This window comes from Arachis hypogaea, chromosome 16, assembly GCF_003086295.3.
Source record: "Arachis hypogaea cultivar Tifrunner chromosome 16, arahy.Tifrunner.gnm2.J5K5, whole genome shotgun sequence".
NCBI lineage: Eukaryota > Viridiplantae > Streptophyta > Magnoliopsida > Fabales > Fabaceae > Arachis > Arachis hypogaea.
Window position 1 is genome coordinate 139,120,876 of NC_092051.1, and position 14,737 is coordinate 139,135,612.

Genomic DNA, 14,737 nt, shown 5'->3' on the forward strand with positions numbered 1-14,737 from the left:
AAGCGTAATTCTAGGATGAAATCTGCTGCTAGAAGCTTTTGGGTTTCTTTCAGACAAGCCGCTTTCCTTTCCTCGCCCATGTTCCGTTTCTTTTGAGCTATAGGTTGGACGGTTGGATCAATTTTCAATTTGTGGCATATGAAGTTTTCAATGTCTGGCATGTCTGCAAGGGTCCAAGCAAAGAGATCCATGTTTTGTCGGAGTATATTGATGATTTGCTCCTTATCATCCGCAGACAGAGAACAACCTATGTAAGTAAATCAATTACCATTGTCGTCGAAAATTACCTTTTCGAGGTCGTCCCCTGGGGAAGGCCTTTCTTTAAAATCCTCTCTTGGATCAAGTTCGGCTGTGTTCGAAATGTCGATGATGTTGTATATAGCTTGTGAAGGTTCAGTCTTTGGTGGTTGCACCGGTTTGGCTTTCAAGCTCGTGTTGTAATAGTGTCTTGCCTCCCCTTGATAAGAATGAATAGTTGCTACCTAGTTACCCTGCACATGAAACTTAACACACAAGTGAACAGTAGAAACTATTGAACCAAAAGAATTTAAGGAAGGTCTATCGAGAATGATATTAGAAGGGCTAATGCAGTCGACCACTAAGAATTGAACATCCATTGTTTTAGATAATAGGTGTTCTCCTAGTGTCACCTTTATCCCCAGGGGTCCGAGGACGGGTACCCATTCTCGGGGGAGAAGCCCACCGGCTCCCCCGAGGAAGGTTACATTGCTTTTTCACTTAGCTTCATTTTCTGGAATATGTAATAGAATAACATGTCGACACTACTTCCTGGGTCAAGGAGGACCTTCCTTACTAAAAGGTCCCCTGCCTGAATTGAAATGACAATTGGGTCATCTAAATTTGTTGCCTTTGCTTGGTAATCGGAGTGCTCAAAGGTGATTGTGGACGTGGATGATTGTGGTGCTACTTCTGCTGGCATCCCTTCTACCACTAGCATTGCTCAGTAGATTCTTTTCCTTGCTGAGCTTGTGAGTCCCCCCTGAGAACCCTCCAGAGATGCAGTTGATTGCTCCTCTTGTTGGGGGTGGTTGGTATTTTGACTTTTTGTGTGTGCTCGGGACATTTTCTGATTGTGTGCCATTTGCCTTTGACTGTCCTTGTTGTATGCGGCCATCTACATACTTATCCAAAAGACCTTGTCTGACTAATCTTTTCAGGAGATCTCTAGCAATGATGCATTCATCGGTAGTGTGGCCAAACTTTTGGTGAAAAGCACAATGTTTAGATTTGTCCACGTATTTCTGATCTTGGTATGATCTGGCCCTGCTTGGTGGTTTGATAATTTTAGCATTGAGTATTTTTTCTATGATGTCTTTCCTCTTGGTATTAAATTGAGTGTACACATCGAAATTAGCTCAAAGGGCTTCTTAATATATTTGCTTTGTGGTTTGGGTTATTTTTCCTCTTCTCGGCGAGGTTGTTGATGTTTTCCTAGACGCCAAGCTTCTCGAAGTTCCTCGATTTCCATTTGTCCTATAACTTTTTCTCAAAATTTTGCTAGTGTTTTTGGTTTAGTCAGGGCTATGGTCTCTTGAAACTTTCCTGGTCGAAGGCCGCTCTTGAGCGCGTGCAAGTGGACGTCTGGGCTAAGATTAGGAATTTCCATAGTCACCTTTGCAAATTACGTCATGTAATCCTTGAGGCTCTCGTGTTGTCCCTGTTTAATGGTACTAAGGTAGTCTGAGCCGTGAACATATATTTTAGAGGCCGCGAAATGATTGGTGAAGGATTCTGCTAGATCCTCGAAGCAAGAGATTAAATCTGCAGGTAACTTAGAAAACCACAATAAAGCAATACCATTTAAAAAGGTCGGAAAAGATCAGCAAAGTATAGGATCGAAAGCACCGTTAAAGAACATCATAGATTGGAACTTGGTGATATGAATGTTGGGGTCTCCCAAGTCTTCATATAGCTTCAGCGTGGTGGGCAACACATGGCATCGAAAATTTCATTATATTCTCCGAGAAGGGGTTAGATATCGTCTTCTTTTCTTTTGGGGGAGTCACCTCCTTCGGGTCTCATGATTGTACGCTATTATTGCATTTGGGATCTCCAGTATTGTTCTTTCCGTTCCTTTTCTAAGCTAGTAGTTCGGTCATCTTTTGAACCTCGGCCTGACTTTCTGCGTTTCGTGCCATCAGCTTGGATGGAGTTAATTCTGGGATTCTATTGTCAGACATACTAAAATGATCCTGTAAAATAATGCTCAGAGATAAAAATAAAAAAGTGAAATTTAGTGGGGTCAATTTACTCGGCCCACGGTGAGCGCCAAAATGTTCTGAGTTGACTAGTGACTTAGCCGAGGTATAGTCCAAACTTCTTGAGCGGACTGTATTTTCGGCATCGCTTATCTTTCCTTTCTGCTCGGTGAGAACTTTGATCCGTCGAAAATTCTGCAGAAAACACTCCGACGCTTAAGTCAGTAGAGTTTCCAGAAATAAAAAGCTCTTTTCTTTTCTTATTCTTTTGATATTGTTCTATTCGCCGTATCTTATTTAGTTGGTGTCTTTATTTTTTATAAACGACAGAATTTACTACCTTGTAACGGCTTTAAAATTAATGACCTCTGTTATTCAGATGGTTATGTATGTTTTGAATTTTGAATATTAAGTTCGAAGTTATCGTATTTACTCAGATCTCGGTCCATGAAACATTATCGATGTTTTCTTTCTTTCTAATATATGCTCGTTTGTTTCTTATAAAAATTGTAATTTAATATTAAGTGAATTTTTTTAAGTCGATAACGATTTTTTTTTAAAAGAGTATTGATCGAATTTAACCTAATCTTTTATATTTATTTTTAAATAATTATTTAAATATTTTTTAAAAAATGTTATAAAAATGGTGCATTTTTCCAACAAGATTAATTTTTACGAGGCTAATGTTATAATATATATTTTTTTTGAAACTATTGTATTAATTTTTTTTTGTTGTCTACGGTATCTCCTAACTCAACAGGTTAAGGATTAATTTGTCGTGGATCTGAGCTTTATTTAAGGATTTATCGTTGGTCAATGAGTTGTTATATACACAAAGTGAAATTCAAACACCCAACACTTATTTAAGCAGACAAATAAAGTGACCATTAGACCAACTCAAGTTGATTTGTATTAGAATCTTTTAAAAATCAGAATAGTGGTATACTCTAAAAAGAAAAAGACTTGTAGCGCCTAAGGTGATAGGCAACTAGAGAGACTACCCAAAATAAATCCTATCCATTTGAGAATGCTTCATCACTTTAGGCTAACTGCTATTTTTCAATAATTTTTCTGTCTTAGATATATATGAGCATATATCTCATTTTCGCCATCAACATCACCATCGTCATCATCATTCTATCTTCTATGCACATGATGTTAAATTTTAAATCCTAAGCATTACACAAAATTGTACTAGCTTAACTAAAAATTGAGTTTAAATTTTGATTAGATCATACAATATTTTTAAAAATACCATGTTAACAAATATTCTAAAAGTATTTCTAAGAATATAAAAGTACAAGTTTCTTATAAAAATATTAAAAATTTGAAATTTTTAATATAATAAATTAATTTAATTTTTATATATTATTAATATATAAAAAAATTATACAGTCTTTTAAATATGTATTGTTAAATAAATTGGTAATACTAAAAAGTAAAAACATAATCCAAATTTATCTTATTTAATATTTATTAAATAATTAATACATGCTAAATAAGATAAATTTAACTGTGTTGGTTATTTTATTTTCAAACATTATTGATTATAAATAACTAATTTTTAAACTCGTTAGTTAAAAATTCATCCGAATATATGAATTTAATTTAATAATTATGTAAAACTATTTATACTCTCAATGCATCAAATTGAACTCTATAATAAATTTATATAAACTATTTTATCTATAAAATTTCTTTTATTTTTATTTTAATAAGTAAAACTGTGTCCATTATATATAAAATTAGTTGCACTTGAATAGAGAAAAATAGTATTGCAGACGATGACCCCAGTGGTTGGTCTCCTTCAATATTCATATGTCCACAACACTTTCCTTTCTTTCTAATCCACAATCAAAGATGAGTCACATGCTTCACTTCAATTCATTCATTCATGCCACTCCAACTTTACTTGTCCAACTTAGAAGCAACTTTCCAAATGTAGGATCTAACACATATTAACACATGCAATAATGCTGATTCCACATGCAAAGCTCAGATCATCACACTCAATTCTCATTCTTCAATGCTATCATTTTAAATCATACTATTATACCAGCAACCACACATTTTTTTTTGTTGCAAACTGTAGAACCTAGCTAGCTCCCTTCCAACCAACTTAGTTGTTCTAGCTAGCGGTTAACTCCCTAATATAATATTTAAGTAAGAATTAAGAGTTTGAATTATGTTCTGAGTATACAGTAATTATTGGCCAATAATAAATTTTTAAATAGAATTTTAATTTGCGATAAATTAGTCTTTAAAACCTACTGGACAAAGAGATCCTGTAAAAAAAAAAAGCTAGTTACTTTCCGTACCCATTATATATCTACGTGTCAATAAGCTAACTTGGACTTGAAAACTTTTTTTTTTTAACGTGTAATTTCATCAATCAAGCACCAAAGTACACACCAAAATGCGTAGTTTTATTATCAAATGTACTGCTATACTATTGTATATATCTACTACTATACTTGCATTTTTAACCTATTTCTAACACAAATGGATAATGATATTTGGACAAGCTTTTAAGTTTTTCAAATAAACATACCTATTTCCCATGTTATTATACTGATGGAGTCTATTTGGCAACATTTGAAAAATATTGCAGAAATGAAAATTACATTTTTTTTTAAATTCAAAATGTTTTTACTAATAAATAGCGTAAATTAATTTTAATAACATTTTAAAATATTATCTAAATTATATATACCTATTCAGTGACGGATCCAGAAAATTTATGTTGAGAGGCAAAAATAATACACATTACTATCAAAAGATATATTAATTCAAATTTAAAAAAAAAATAAATAAAAGTGCACATTAATTATTCGAATACAAAAAAAATAAAAAATAACATTAGCTGCTAACTTTTTTTTCTTCAAATTTTAAAAGTACTTCTCTTCTTGTTTTCATATTTTATAAACATTGAATAATTGTTTCATTATCAACTTGATTGAATGTCTCTCTCTATATATGTAACCAAACAATCATTTCTATTTTAAAATATTTTTCTATTACTATTTATAAAAATAAAAATATATATACTAAATTAATAAATTGATCAATTAACTTTAAAAATTTATATACAACATAATTACATATAATAAAATAGAACAAAAGATAAACAAATAAATAATAAGGATCACTAAATTGAGAATAAAATAAAAGATATAAATTTATGAAGAGAATAAAAAATTATATTAATACCAAAACTATAATTGCTTGAATTAAAATTTGAAATTGAAAATATTAAAAAGAGAAATAATGAAATTAAAAGATACATAGAGTCATAGACAGGTATATAAAAAAAATAGAGAACTTAAAATCTACCTTTTGATGAAGAGAAGATAACTATTAAACAAAGAATAGAAAAAGAAGGTTGAAAATATAAAACTAAAAAGAAGGTTTAAAAGAATAAAGGAGTAGTAACAGTTGAGATTTGAGAATAAAAAAATATTAAATTTAATTAGGTTAATTAATAATTAAAATAATAAAAAAATAAAATAAGTTTAAGATTTTAAATAATTGAACTAAATTTATTTATAGTGGAATTATTTAAAATTTAAAATAAAAATATTATATATATATATATATATATATAAATTAAAATAAGAGTGGGGCAAGTACCCCATTGCCCTATGTAAGTCCGTCCTGTACCTATTATGTTTCACTACTATATTACAAAGACAAAAATGTGTGGATGAAAAGTGATTTTTGTTTATTTGACAAATCCCAATGTTTGTTAAAAGAAGAAAAAAACACTTTTGTTGTAAAATAACTAAATAAATAAATAAGGAAGATATAATATAAAATAAAGAAGTGTTGATAGAAGATTCTAGCATTAATATAATTAGTTCAATAAAAATTATTCATATATTTATATGTAGTAATAAAAGAGAGAGAGAAACTATGTATAAAGAGAGAGTGATATTTTATTGCTTCTGTGTGTGTTGTACGTAAGACTATGAAGCCTTATTTATAGCTGTACAAATTCAACCTCTATTAAAGATTGGTCTTCAAATTTCTCTCTTGAAAACTTCAGCCTTGTGGGAAAATGGACATCCACCTAGGCTATCTTATCACAACACTCCCCCTTGGATGACCATTTAGGATTATTGTCTCGTTAAAACCTTACTAAAGAAAAACCCAGTGGGAAAAAAATCTTAGTGAAGGAAAAAGAGTACAATATCTTTTAGTGATAGGGACTGCCTCATTAAAAACCTTGTCAAGAAAAACTCCATAGGAAAAACCTGACCAAGGAAAAAAGAGTACAGTCTCCCCCTCTTGCCGATATTATTTAATGTCTCGAAATCGGCGCATCTCAATCTCATGTACCAGTCTTTCAAAGGAGGATTTTGGGAGTGACTTTGTGAATAAATCTGCTAGATTGTCACTTGAACGGATCTGTTGGACATCAATTGTCCCTTGATTTTGAAGATCATGAGTGAAGAAGAATTTGGGAGAAATATGCTTTGTTCTATCACCTTTGATATATCCGCCTTTAAGTTGAGCAATACATGCTGTATTATCTTCAAACAGGACAGTTGGAGCTATCTTCTGATCAATCAGTCCACATGATGACAGAATATATTGAATCAGGCTCCTCAGCCAAAAACACTCGCGACTAGCTTCATGAATTGCTAGTATTTCAGCATGATTAGAGGAGGTTGCTGCTATTGTCTGTTTCGTGGACCTCCATGATATAGCTGTACCACCATATGTGAATAGGTATCCTGTTTGAGATCTCCCTTTATGTGGATCAGAAAATTATCCAGCATCTGCATAGCCAACTAATTGTGACTTGGATTCATAGGGATAAAATAATCTCATATCAACCGTTCCCTGAAGATATTGAAATATTTGTTTGATTCCACTCCAATGTCTTCTGGTTGGAGAGGAACTATACATTGCTAGTAAATTCACCGCGAATGATATGCCAGGTCGCGTATTATTAGCAAAATACATTAGCGCTCCAATGGCACTAAGATATGGTACTTCAGGACCAAGGATATCTTCATTTTCTTCTTTAGGACGGAATTGATCCTTTTCCACATCTAAAGACCTTATGATCATTGGGGTACTTAATGGATGTGACTTATCCATATAAAATCTCTTCAAGATCCCATTTTTTATATACTCGATTTGCAGGCCGAGACAAAATTTAGTTCTTCCAAGATCTTTCATCTCAAACTCTTCTTTTAGAGTTTTTATAATTGTTGGAATCTCTTCAAGAGTTCCAATGATATTTAAATCATCAACGTACACAGCAATTATAATGAATCCAGATGCATATTTTGTAAATCATGTTGCTTGTATGCGAAGTTTGTATTCATAGGTTTTGATGAATGACAAACCAACAAACGACATGAAAGACAAACCAACAAACAACTTGAATGAACAAGCATATTGAAAGATCAACCAACATTCAACGTTGAGGAATGAAGAGTTGAAAGCAACACAACAACAACAAGAAACTCAAGTCCACAACATTTGAAGACAAGTATAGTGTCTTAGGACTTAGGTAACTTCTTGTTAAGAACCAATTGCTAAATCTCTCAACACACACTCACAAAATGTTTTGATGCACATCTTGCAATTCGATGCTAGCCAAATGGTTTAAAAACTTGTTTTCAAAGGTACAAAAGCATAGGAATTGACTCCAACAAGTTTGAGATCAATCCTAAGTATTTTGAAGTGATTTTAAGCCATTCTTTAAGGTTTGCATCGATGCACACTCATCTTGCATCGATGCAAAGCATGCAACGACTTGTTGCATCGATGCAAAGATGTTTGCATCGATGCAACCTAGCTGAAAATTCAAATTTCAGCTTCAAAGACACATTTGCATCGATGCAAAGTGTTATGCATCGATGCAAATGATTCAAAAACATAAAAAACGGCTAGTTTTAACAAAACGGCTCCATCCCATTAACTCCCAAACGTTTCTAAGGTTTGGGAAGTCTATAAATAGATGGATTGAAGCCTTATTTCAAACACGGAAGTATTTGCAAACTATCTTGTTCATATTCTTTCATTCTACACTTTTTTAAGGTGTTATAATACACAATTTGAGAGAGCAATATCAATTGGTTCAATAGTGCTAAACTTGTAATCATACACTCTTCTAGAGAGTACTCATTTCATCTCAACAATTCTTTGAGAATTGTTTTCTTGTAACACTTTGTAAATTGGAGTGTGATCTCCAAGGTTGAGTCAAGAGTTATAAACACTATAGTCGGTGAGGATACCAAAGAAGTATACTAAGTACTCAAGGCAAATCTTAGAGGAGGTATCTCTAAGTGGAGTGGGTTAGTATACGAGTGGTGATCATATACCGTGAGGTGTTAGAAACTAAGGACTCGAATTGTAAAAGGTTTTGCGCGAGCACCTTGAAGCTTGGCAATAGTGGAACTTCTCAATAGCGATTGAGAAAGAAAGTGGACGTAGGACAAGGATTGTGCCGAACCACTCTAAATAGCGTTTGCATCTCTCCAAACTCATCTCTTCAATATTATTGTCTTTTACCTTTGAGCAAATAAATTGTGATCGAAAAGTAGCTTCGTAAGTACTTAAGGAATAGCTTAAGTCCGATTGGTGAAAAGCTTGATCAATTTATTTGAGTTGGTGTCTATTGGAAAGTAAAAGCTCCTTATAAATGCTTAGCAATTGAGTTAAGCTCTTGGAAAAATACTAGTACAATAACACTTTTATATATTGTCTTTAACTTTTGCAAAAAGATTCATTGTTGTTGCAATTCTCAATTCACCCCCCCTCTTGAGTAATTGTGCATAGGTTCTACAAGTGGCATCAGAGCTTAACCCTTTGAAAGACTTAACCGTTTAAGGGAAAAGATCATGGCAAGCACAAGCTTTAACAACAACACTAGTGAAGGTAACTCAACCGCTAGACCTCCTCTTTTTAGCGGAACAAATTACTCTTATTGGAAAAATAAGATGAGAATTTGGATCCGTTCTCAAGATGTGAGAATTTGGAAAGTGATTGAGAATGGAAATCACATTCCAACAAAGACAACAAGCGCTAAAGAAGGAGAAGTCTCCGTCTTAAAGCAAGTACCGAAAGGAGAAAATGAATATAGTGACGATGATTGGAAGAAAGTGGCAATGAATGATAAAGCCATCAACTTCATTCATTGTGCACTTAACGAGCATGATTATATGAAGATCTCTACATGTGAAACCGCTAAAGAGATTTGGGATAAACTCCAAATCACTTACGAAGGAACCGACCACGTTAAAGAATCAAAGGTATTTATGTTGGTTCATGAATGGGAAAATTTTAAAATGAAAGATGAAGAGAGCATTGAAGAAGCTCTTGAAAGACTCTCCAAGATCTTCAACAACCTAAGCATGCTTGGCACAAAATACAATGATAAACAAATTGTGACCAAGGTGCTTACAAGTCTTACACCAAAATGGAACTCCAAAGTGAACGCCATTGTAGAAGGAAGGCTCTATGATCAACTTACATTTGATCAACTACGAGGTAATCTTCTCACCTATGAAATGACTATGCTAAATAGACAAAAAGGTGAAGAAAGCAAGAAGAAAAGTCTCGCCCTTAAAACAACATCACTACAAGAAGAGAGTGATGATAATGAAGAAGAAGGAGATGAAGAATTTGCACTCTTATTAAAAAGATTCAATAAGTTTGCAATGAAGAAAAACTTCAAGAGCAAAACAAAGGTACCAAAATGCTATGAGTGTGGAGAAGTTGGACATATTAAACCCAATTGTCCAAAACTTCAAAAGGAGGACAAAAACAAGAAATTTAAGAAGAAGGAGAAAGCATACATATCATGGGAGAACGAGGATGAATCCGACTCCGATGACGACGAGGTTGCAAATCTTTGCTTAATGGCAAGTGAAGAAAAGGTTAGTAATGACAACTCCACTTCTTTTAATTTACAAGATGAATATGATGCCTTACTTGAGGTGTACACAAAACTTACCCAAGATTATTCTCTCCTAAAGAAAAAGAATATGGATCTTTTAAAACAAAATGAGATGTTAAAAAACGAGAATATCAATCTTGGAAAAGATAAGTGTAGCACAAGTAGTGATCCATACAAATCTTGTAAAATGCATGAAAATGAAATTACAAATCTTAAGAACACTTTAGCTAAGTTCAATGAATCTTCAAAGAACTTAGATAAAATGTTGAAAAACCAAAAGCATGTTCATAATAAGGAAGGTTTAGGTTTTGAAAAAGGAAAATTTAAAAATACTAAAACTCCTATTAGGCAACCGCAAGCCCAAAAGGCAAGCATGCCTAAAAGGAATGAAGCCTTTAAACATCCTCCTCAACATGCTTCATTTAGAAATTATAATCACAATGCATATAGATCAAAAGATGTTGCATTTAGGAAACAACTTAGGCAACCATTTAGAAACATGCATAGGATGCATAATCCAAATGTCATATGTCATTATTGTAATAAAGTAGGTCATATAGCACCCGTATGCTTTACTAAAATTAAACATATAAACTTTCGTAGTCAAGATACGAGATGGGCACCTTATGGGCATTATGCTCATACTAACCATCAAGGACCCAAATTCACTTGGGTACCTAAATCCCAATTTTAATTGTTTTGTAGGTACGTGTTGGAGCTAAGGATACAAATTGGTATGTTGATAGTGGATGCTCCAAACACATGACCGGCGATGAATCAAAATTCACCGCAATAGAGCCTACAAACGGAGGAAATGTGATCTATGGAGACAACAACACCGGCAAAGTAATCGGCGTTGGAAAAGTTGGTAAAAATTCTTCTACCTCCATAGATAATGTTATACTTGTCAAAGGTCTCAAACATAATCTCATTAGTGTTAGCCAACTTTGTGACAAAGGAAACTTAGTTACCTTTGACTCAAAATGTTGTTTGATAAAAAAGCAAGACACTAATGAAATTGTGCTAATTGGACACCGTGTTGACAATGTATACATGATTAATATAGATGAAGTTTCCTCAAATGATGTGAAATGCCTTGTTAGTAAAAATGATGAAACTTGGTTATGGCATCGTAGAGTAGCTCATGCTAACATGGACCATCTTAGCAAGTTGGTCTCTAAAGAGTTAGTAATTGGCTTACCAAAGCTACGTTTTGAAAAAGACATCCTTTGCGACGCATGTCAAAAGGGAAAACAAGTAAAGGCCTCTTTTAAATCTAAAAACATTGTTTCGACAACAAGGCCATTACAACTTTTGCACATGGATTTATTTGGTCCTTCCAGGACTATGAGCTTTGGTGGCAATTACTATGCTTTAGTTATTGTTGATGATTACTCTCGATTTACATGGACCTTGTTTCTAGCAAACAAGAGTGATGCATTTCGAGCATTCAAAAGATTAGCCAAAGTTATTCAAAATGAAAAGAATTTGCATATATCATCTATTAGAAGTGATCATGGTGGAGAATTTGAAAACAATCTTTTTGAAACTTTTTGTGAAGAAAATGGCATTGAGCATAATTTTTCCTCTCCTAGAACACCACAACAAAATGGTGTGGTTGAAAGGAAAAATCGTCATTTAGAAGAAATGGCGAGAACTATGCTCAATGAGGCTAATATTCCTAAGTACTTTTGGGCGGATGCGGTTAGTACCGCGTGTTATGTTATGAATAGGATTATCATTCGACCTATTCTTAAGAAAACACCGTACGAATTGTACAAAGGAAGAAAGCCAAATATTTCCCACCTTCACGTCTTTGGCTGTAAATGCTTTATTCTAAATAATGGAAAAGATAACTTAGGCAAATTTGATGCTAAGGCTGATGAAGGAATCTTCTTAGGCTACTCTTTAACTAGCAAAGCTTTCAGAGTATATAATAAACGCATCATGACTATGGAAGAAAGTATTCATGTCACTTTTGATGAAACTAACCGTTGTTGTGCTAGAAAAGATTTTGATGAAAATGTAGAAAACTTTGATTCACTAAATTTGAATGGTGAAGACAAAGAAAAAGATTTAAATGAAGCCTCTATAACAAAGGATAGTGTTCAAGTTGAAGAAATTGAACCATCACAAGCACAAATAAATGCACTTCCAAAGGACTGGCGTACTTCAAAGGATCATCCTCTAGACAACGTCATTGGTGATGTTTCGAAAGGGGTAACAACTCGATCTACTTTTAGAAATTTATTTACATATAGTGCTTTTGTTTCTCAAATTGAACCATCTACCATTGAGTCCGCAATTGATGATGAACATTGGGCTATGGCAATGCAAGAGGAGCTTAACCAATTCAAACGAAATGACGTTTGGGAATTGGTGCCTAAACCAAGTAATCAAACAATTGTAGGAACAAAATGGGTTTTTAGAAATAAACTCGATGAAAATGGTACAATTGTTAGAAACAAAGCTAGATTGGTAGCTAAAGGTTATAATCCAGAGGAAGGCATTGATTATGATGAAACTTATGCTCCCGTAGCTAGATTAGAAGCTATTAGGATGTTACTTGCTTTTGCATCCTCTTATAACTTCAAACTTTATCAAATGGATGTTAAGAGTGCCTTTCTTAATGGTTTCATTCAAGAAGAAGTATATGTTGAACAACCTCCCGGTTTTGAGGATTATGAAAATCCTAATCATGTTTTTAAACTCAAGAAAGCTCTTTATGGCCTTAAACAAGCTCCAAGAGCTTGGTATGAACGTTTGAGCAAGTTTTTAATAGAAAAGGGTTTTAGAAGAGGGAAGGTTGATACAACTTTATTTATCATGATTGAAAACAAAAATATCCTTTTGGTACAAGTTTACGTCGATGACATAATATTTGGTTCAACTAACGAATCACTTTGCAAGTTTTTCTCAAACCTCATGCAAAGTGAATTTGAAATGTCCATGATGGGCGAACTCAACTTCTTCCTTGGTCTTCAAATCAAACAAGGAAAAGAAGGAACTTTCGTTGGCCAAACCAAATATTGCAAGAAATTGCTCAAAAGATTTGGAATGGACAATGCTAAGGCAATGGACACACCAATGAGCACTACTTGCTACCTTGACAAAGATGAACAAGCCATTGTTTTGTAGGTTTATGAGTTGATGAATGAGTGATTAATCTTGAGGTAGATTGAAGAATTTGAAGATTATAAACAATGGAGGATCAACAAATTGAAGATTTTTTTAACATCAAGTCACTTTTTATTGCTTTATGTTTATTTGATTATATGAATTGTTAAACTAACTCCTAGTAAGCTAAGGATTTCTATTATGGTTTTAATATTTTGATATGCTCTTCATAATTTTGTTTAATGATTAATGCTTGTATGCTTATTTGGTGAATAACTCAAAATAGGCTTGGTACCCCTATTTTAAGTTAATGAGCATGCTTTAATATATTTCACTTATTTAGGGGGAATTATGCATGCTTGTTTTATATATAAAAAGAGGAAATCAAATTCTTTTTGAAAGGGGGACATATCTATTTTCATTGTTTTATGCATGCTTCTATGACACATTTCAAAATCCTTTCTTTTTGATAATGTCAAAAGGGGGAAGAGAAGTTTGAGGATATTTGAAATTTTAAACTTTTGAAAAAGAAGAAGTTTAAGGATTTGAAAAGAAGAAATAAGTTTGCGAAACAATTTTTTCAAAAAGACTTCCGCTAAGCAAAAACTTTGATATCTAAATTGTTTTCTTTGATAAACGCCCATTAAGGGAACAAATGCACATATTTAGGGGGAACTCCTGCAAAATTTTTTTGTGAAGTCTTCTCCAAAGCTTTCTATAAAACAAAGTGCATTATTGTTGCTTTCAAAAATCATTTATAAATGCATATCCTCAAAATTGGTTTGTCATTATCAAAAAGGGGGAAATTGTAAATCATGTTGCTTGTATGCGAAGTTTGTATTCATAGGTTTTGATGAATGACAAACCAACAAACGACATGAAAGACAAACCAACAAACAACTTGAATGAACAAGCATATTGAAAGATCAACCAACATTCAACGTTGAGGAATGAAGAGTTGAAAGCAACACAACAACAACAAGAAACTCAAGTCCACAACATTTGAAGACAAGTATAGTGTCTTAGGACTTAGGTAACTTCTTGTTAAGAACCAATTGCTAAATCTCTCAACACACACTCACAAAATGTTTTGATGCACATCTTGCAATTCGATGCTAGCCAAATGGTTTAAAAACTTGTTTTCAAAGGTACAAAAGCATAGGAATTGACTCCAACAAGTTTGAGATCAATCCTAAGTATTTTGAAGTGATTTTAAGCCATTCTTTAAGGTTTGCATCGATGCACACTCATCTTGCATCGATGCAAAGCATGCAACGACTTGTTGCATCGATGCAAAGATGTTTGCATCGATGCAACCTAGCTGAAAATTCAAATTTCAGCTTCAAAGACACATTTGCATCGATGCAAAGTGTTATGCATCGATGCAAATGATTCAAAAACATAAAAAACGGCTAGTTTTAACAAAACGGCTCCATCCCATTAACTCCCAAACGTTTCTAAGGTTTGGGAAGTCTATAAATAGATG